This window comes from Vombatus ursinus, unplaced genomic scaffold (genome assembly GCF_900497805.2).
Source record: "Vombatus ursinus unplaced genomic scaffold, bare-nosed wombat genome assembly UNPS02010461.1, whole genome shotgun sequence".
Classification (NCBI taxonomy): Eukaryota; Metazoa; Chordata; class Mammalia; order Diprotodontia; family Vombatidae; genus Vombatus; species Vombatus ursinus.
Window position 1 is genome coordinate 13,344,275 of NW_020950239.1, and position 7,679 is coordinate 13,351,953.

At 38.6% G+C, this 7,679-nt stretch overlaps 1 pseudogene; it reads right to left on the reverse strand.

Moving 5' to 3' along the window:
• Positions 1-2,844: 2,844 nt before the first annotated feature.
• On the reverse strand, positions 2,845-6,498 carry LOC114037588 (annotated as a pseudogene).
• Between the last annotated feature and the right edge of the window lie 1,181 nt (positions 6,499-7,679).

Here is a 7,679-nt window from a genome sequence, read left to right on the forward strand (position 1 = left end):
CGTCTCCTTTAATGTGGAAGCTGCTAAATTATATGAGATCCTACCTATAGCTCCATGAAATCTGAATTGCTTATTTCTGACTGCTTGCAGTATTTTTATTTGACTGGGAGTTCTGGAATTTGGCTATAATGTTCCTGAGAGTTTTCATTTTGGGTTCTCTTTCAAGAGGTTATCAATGAATTCTTTCAATTTCTATTTTACCCTCTGAATCTATCAGGACAATTTTATTTGATATTTTATGAAATATCATGTGTAGGATTTTTTTCTTATTATGGCTTTCTGGTGGTCCAGTAATTCTTAAATTACTTCTCCTCACTCTATTTTCCAGGTCTGTTGTTTTTCCAGTGAGGCAGTTCACATTTTCTTCTATTTTTTCATTCTTTTCATTTTGTTTTCTTTATGTTTCATGGAGTCATCAGCTTCCCCATGCCTAATTCTAAAGCAATTATTTTCTTCAGTGAGTTTTTGTATATCTTTTTCCATTTGACCAATTCTGCTTTTTCAGGAGTTCCTTTCTTCAGCAAAATTTTGTGTCTCCTTTACCAATAGGCCAATTCTGTTTTTTAAGATGTTATTTTCTGGTGGAGTTGTGAACTAATCCAACCATTTTGGAGAGCAATTTGGGACTATGGCTAAAGGTCTATAAAACTTTGCATATCCTTTGATTCAGCAATGTCACTGCTATGTTTATATCCCAAAGACACTTTTTTAAAAAATGAAAAGGACTTATATTACAATATATGTATTACAAACATGTGTGTGTGTGTGTATGGCAGCTTTTTTGTGGTAGCTAAGAACTAGAAATTGAGAGGATGTCCATCAATTAGGGAATGACTAAATAAGTTGTGGTATACGATTGTGATGGAATATTATTGTACTATAAGAAATGACAAGCAGGATGACTTCAGAAAAAACCTGGAAAGACATATATGACCTGAATTATTTAGTTATTCTCAGCAATATAATGATTCAAGACAATCCCAAAGAACTAATGATGAAGCATATCTGCCTCCAGAGAAAGAATTGATATTATCTGAATATAGACTGAAGCATGCTATTTTTCATTTTCTTTTGCTCCTTTTTTATTCAAATGTTCTTGGTCAAAATGAGTAATATGGAAATATTTTACATGAATGCATATGTATAAACTGTATCAGATTACTTACTATGTCGGAGAGAGGAAGGGAGGGAGAGAAGTACGATAAAATTTGAAGCTCAAAACTTTTAAAAAATGTTTTTAAAATAGTTTTAACATGTAATTGGGGGTAAATAAAATATTACATTAAAAAGGAGAAAAGGGAATTTCAAGATAAAAATAATTTTTAAAAGATTTCTTAATTTTTTTAAAAGATGCCTTCTTTTTCCAATCTATTATTTATTTCCATAATTTTCTTGCACCACTCTTATTTCTTTTCCCAATTTTTCCTCTATGAGTCTCATCTCTTTAATACTTCCAGGAATTCTTGCTGGGCTTGGGTCCCATTTGCCTTTTCCTGACACTTTTTTTTTTCATAGATGCTTTCACATTGTTATCTTTTTCTGATTTTATATATTGGTCTTCTCTACCAACATAGCAGCTTTTTATAGTCAAATTATTTATTTATTTTTTGTTTGCTCATTTTACCAGCCTATTTCTTGACTGTGAACTTTATGTTAAAGTTAAAATCTGCTCACCTAGGGGTGGGGAGGCAATATCCCAAACTTTCCAAAATCACAATACTTTTTGGTGTTGTTATTTCCATAGCCAGTTTTGGGTTTTGGCAAAATTTTGGTGGTTTCAAGGGTGTGTGACACTAATAACATTATGGTCCCTGCTATCCTAATCTGTGATCTGGTCTGTACCCAGGAAGGTCCTTTGCTCCCCTGCAGCTGCATGTGGTAGTACTTTTCTCTGCTTTGAAACTATGAGTAGGGGCCCTAATCCCTTGTGACTAACTTTCAGCTCTCCTCTCCACCCTGGAACTGTTACCCAGAACTCTATATGGTCTAAAGAGTTGCCAAAATCAGCACCAGTTGTACCCACTGCCAGCAAAAGGTCTCCTGTAAGGTCCTTCTGAACAGTTGTCTGATCCTCTTACTATTTCTGCGCTTAGAGATCTCAAAGCTGCCACCACCACTGTTACAACCACTGCCTATGTGTACAAACTTCTGCCTATTTCTTAATTTTCTTTTTAGGCTGAAAACATACCTCACTCCAACTTTTTGTTGACTTTGCTGTTCCAAAGTTTGATTTGAGGTATTGTTTTAAAGTTGTTTGGGGGGGGGGGGGATGATGTTGGAAGAATTCAGCTGGATGGCTGCCCCTGATTTGTGATCTTGGGTCCTGGCAAATACAGCTCATCATTTTTTATAGCACAATAATATTCCATCCTAATGGATTTTTTTTAAATAATGGTGTCAATCTTAATGTGTCATGGTGACAAGAGACCTTTGATAATGAAATGAAAGAATAACATCTATCCATCCATGAGTTAGGCATAAAGCCCTTGAAGCCTGCAGGACCCTAGGTATTGGGGAGGAGAACCTGTGCACCCCTCATCTGAAGAGCTAGTGAGAGAAGCCTTTGGTGATTAAGGTAAAACCCCCAAACCCAGTGCTTCATGGTATTAGGAAATTAATCTTAGGCCTGGGAAAAGGGGTATACAGTGGATACACAAATGGAAGTGTGGCAGAGGTACTCACTCTCCCAAAGGCATTTTCATCCAGAGCCTACAGCCTGGTGCTAGGGTCTCACCCTGAGAACTCTTTAGAAGGTGGCCCACTGGAAGGGGGAAGAAGAATGGTTCATGGAACCTGTGTGTCCTGCCTGCAATCCCAGGAGGTCCCCAAGAGTTGGGGTAAGGGCTAAAAATACACTTGGAGCAAGAACATCCCTGAAAAGTCTGTCTCAGTTACCTGGAAAGAGGGGTCATGACTAGAGGCTTAGTTTCCTAGTGATGGCATCTGAATGTCATTTCCTGGGAGATCTACACACTCAACTCATCCTGGCTGAGGACTGAGGCCACCATGGTGTCAGTGCCTCTATGGGGGTGGCCCCTGGTTCAGGAGGCTCTCTGAGGTGGTGGCCAGGCAGTTGCGACTCTTGTGGGTACTAATGCAGGTGATGCCTCAGAATAGGTGGCATTTGGCATCTGGAGGCTGATGAGATGTTGGTCTTCTCCGGAAATGCCATGCCTGAAGTGCCCTTGACTAGTTTCACAATCTGATGAATGCTGAATAGCCCTGTCAGCTTCTTATAGATAAGCATCCCAACCTCCCTGCTACTCATGGAGCCATTACTCAACTCATGCAAGTTGAGGTCTCATGGAAGGAGTAATACTCTTCCTACCTAAGGTCACAGGCAGGTTGTGTCTGGCTGTCTGCTTGGCCAGCTGCTTCATGTAGCAGGAGTCAGGTGGGCCACCCAGATTTGTGTACACAGGGATACCTTTCAACTTAACATTGGGGGAGCTGAAGTTGCTACCAGTGTCCATCTTGAATTTCTCTGTGTCTCACCAGCTGGAGAAAGCAACAGCTAGACTGTTGCAGAGTGGGCCACCACAGTGTTCCTTGCCCCAGCCCTAGTCAGGAAAGCTCTCTGGAGGGTCCAGTGAGGGCAGACAGGCCTTGCAGCTGTGCATACAACTCACAGTGCTGATAGCAGGCCTAGCAGTAGAAGAAACAGAATACAGCCTTGCAAAGTTCTATATTCATGGCTGGGTGAGATAACAGGCTGGGGTGTGCCAGGTGGGGGTGGAGCCCTCAGCCAAGCCTGAGAGATAAGTGATGCTCTCTAACTTTCGAGCACCAGGGTCCTTGGGGTTAGGCCAGGGACCTGTCATGGGGTGGCTGGCTGAGTCAGCCAGTGATTTGGCTTGACTTGGGGAATATCTGTACCATAGACCTCAAGGCAGATTTCTGGGGGTAGGATATCTCATAGTTTCTCCCACTGGGAGGGCTAGCCTTCTGGGGAGAGAAGGACAGTAGGTGAGAGTGTCCAGAATGGCAGCCATGAATAGCTCATCACATTGGAGGTACCTCTGTCCAGTTCCTTCTGTGGCTACCAATGGTGGTAGCAGGAATGGACCTTGGCAGGAGAGGGCTTATCACCCTGCCTGTGGTCCCCTGGAAAGTGACCTAGACTTAATTTTGAGCAATACGGTGATCAAAGACAATTCCAAAGGACTTCTGATGGAGAATGCTATCTACCTCCAGAGAAGGAACTGATAGAGTCTGAATAAAGATTGAAGCACACTTTTTTATTTTCTCATTTTTGTGGGATTTTAATTTTTTTGTTTATGTTTTCTTTCACAACATGGCTTCTATGGAAATGTGTTGCATGTGTTGCATGACTGTATGATCAAATGAAATTGCTTTCCTTCTTAAAGAGAGAAGGGTGACAGGAGGAAGGAAAAGAATGTGGAACTCAAATTTTTTTAAATGTTAATTTTTTTCACATAATTGAAACAAAATCAAAATTAAATATAAAATGAAGTAAAGAAAAAGAAATCTGATACAGCTAGGCCACTTTCTTTCAGTGGTGGTATATTCACTCTTTTCACTTTTGAGACTGGTAATTTGGTTTTCCTTCCTTCTTTTTTTCTTTCTTTCTCACAAATTAACCAATAATTTATCTACTTAATTATTTTCTCCCTATGAAACCACCTCCTACTTTTATTTATTAGTTCAATTTTTTACCTTCAAATTTATTGATTTCTCTTTTGATTTTCAGGATTTTTAATTTGGTGTTTAATTGGAATTTTTAAATTTTTGTTTTCCTATTTTTTTAGGCAATCAGGGTTAAGTGACTTGTCCAGGGTCACATAGCTAGTGTCAAGTGTTTGGTCTGAGGTCAGATTTGAACTCAGGTCCTCCTGACTTCAGGGCCAGTGCTCTATCCACTGCACCCATCTACCTGTCCCTCTTTTCCTATTTTTTAAGGTATATGCATGATTCATTTTCTATCTGCCTGCACCTAATGGATATTTAATAAATGTTTCTTGTTGTTTTTTTTTGTTAGCTATCTCATCTATAGCACTAATCTATTTCATGAAATCATAGGATCATAGCAGTAGAGCAAGAAGGGGCCACAGATGTCATCTAGTTCAACTCTCTCATTTTGCAGATGAGGAAATAAATTGAAGCATTGAGGCCCATGTTGGGTGAATGACTTGTCCAAGATCATACAAGTAGTTAGCATAGGAGGTAGGGATTTGAAGTCCAGTTCCCTTGACTTTCTTGATATGTGTTCTTTGGTTATGATTCTGATCTACTTTCCACCAAAACTTGAACTCTACCCCTGATTCACCAGATCTGATAAGTGAGTTTTCACTTTAACTTGCCTTGGCCCAGGCCTCTATGTCACTTCCCTTCTGTCTCTTCACCATGCTCAAACACCCTACCTCCACTCCTTTCCCAATCCCTTTATGTAGCCTTCTTTTATTAGAATGTAAGTTCTTTGAGGGCAAGAATTGTCTTGTTTGCTTGTATTTTTATCCCTAATGTTTAAGGCCCAGAGTCAATGCTTGAATGAAATGTTCTCCCTTTGTCTAATCCATCTTCTGTCTATCTATTTATCTATGGATTGCACTCTTTCCACTGTACTATTGGACTTTTTATTTTGTGTGCCTGAAATGAGATAATGTATGAAAACTGCTTTATAAACTTTAAAGTGTTAGATCAGCATCAGACTTTCTTATTATTCATGATGAAAATAATACTTGAAAATGTTGTCAAAGAGGTTTTATCTTCACTTTTTAATTATGAGTAAATCTCTTATTTAGAGAGATCTGACTTCTTTAACTGAAAACCTGTAATTTATGAGAGAGATATAGAAAAATATACATATGTGGTCCATTGTTTGAAGGGCTTTTGGGGCATTTGGAATATTTCTGGAGTTTCAATTTTTAATGGATGCTGAGGATTAACATAAATGAGAAGACATTGGGGCCATCTCATTCAAATTTTCACATGAGTACTGGAAGTGATGCATTCATTTTGCTGAAAACTGACGTATCTTCATTATGTAAATTTTCACACTAACAGATTATTCAGTCAAGACCTCTCTGCCTGCTGGAAATTGAACGGATCTTGTTTTGCTTGGGAATTTTCATGTTGGAATTGGGTCAATATTTGATTTAGCCAAGAATTTTCACTGAGAAAAACAGTGCATACAAACTCTTAATTCTTTTAAAAAATAATTTATCAGTCTCCTGCTAATGCAAGCTCATAAAAAGAAAACCCCATGATATGAGCTTCTTATGAACTCTGGAGCCTACATTAGCAATCTTGGACAGAGAGGGACAACTACTTAGTCACTGTGGAAAATAGATAACTAGATAAAAATCTTACTTTTTTTATTTATTCTGCTCACTCCATGATGTCATTTATTTGGATCTATGCCTTATCTTTTTCTCTTTTCCATCAAGTAGGAAGGGAAGAAAAGCAAGTATTAGGTTAGCAGAAAAGTGGTAGGAGTGAAATGTTTTGTCTCCACCTACCATCAGAATTTGTGTTCATGCTCATTTCCCCCTACTAAACAATTTCTGAATATGTAATTAAGAGTGTCACAAAGAAAGATTAAGTTGATTAAGTGAGTGGGGGGCAGAAGAAAGGGACCTGAAAATAATGAGTATGGGCTGGGCAAACTAGCAGGCTGCCATGAAGGATGATTTAGTTTTAGCCTGCCTAGGGTTCAGCAGTATGATCTCTTACTATGGTCATCATTTGTAAACTGAGAATAAATATTGTAAGTTTTCATAATCTTTTTTTTTGTGAAGATGGGGACCTGGGGACACATTCTGAGATTTCCATAGATAGGTGTTTTCAAGGGATATATTATGATGAGGCATGAAAGAAAAGCCAAAGTATACAAGAACATCACCTTGAATAAAACCTTCCATTTTGTTGAGTGGAGCACATATAATATTGGACTGTCTAATGAGGACCCATCATTTAGAGTATGCATATTTACAACCTGGTATCAGTCCAACATATGGAGCCTCTTTTCTAGGTTGAATAACTGAGAGTCTAATGCTGCATGATGAAAGGAATTGTCCAGCAGTATTCAGAGTTAGAAAGACTGATGATAGAAGCAGAACTGAATTTGAATACAAGAAGATTTGTGCTCCCTTTTCTCTGCCCTTTTTGTATTTCTCTCTTTCCTGATGATTTTAAGTGAGGAAGAGTTTCTAGGGGATTCCAAGTGGAAGAAGGGGCAGTAACTTTAGCTGTCTTATCTCCCTATCCAGCCATTGTGTTTCCTTGAACTCATGGTGCTTATTTTTATTATGTTTATTCTTTCCATATAATAGTTGAATGAATTCTTGAGAGTAAATGGATGATATTACAGCCATGTAAGCTTTGAAAAGTTGGAAAAGTCATCTGAGGTCTCCTCGGGAGTCAGTAACTGAATCTGGGGATGTTCTATCAGAGATGACACATGGAAAAGTAAACTGGGAATTTTTTGAAGGAAGATGTGGTCTCCAGAGATAATCAGGAGTCTAGAGATACCCATTGACTCCAAATATTATCTACCTGTGTGACTCAGTAGTTTTGTGCTTCAAGTTAGAACATAGTCTCCCAAAGGATCTTGTTTGTTACTGAAGGGAGAGTTCATCTCTAATTTGGTTTGAGCTCACTCCCTCTTTTCTCTATTATTATGTAGGTGCCAGGTTTTGAAGGTTTTTTTTTTTCAGTTC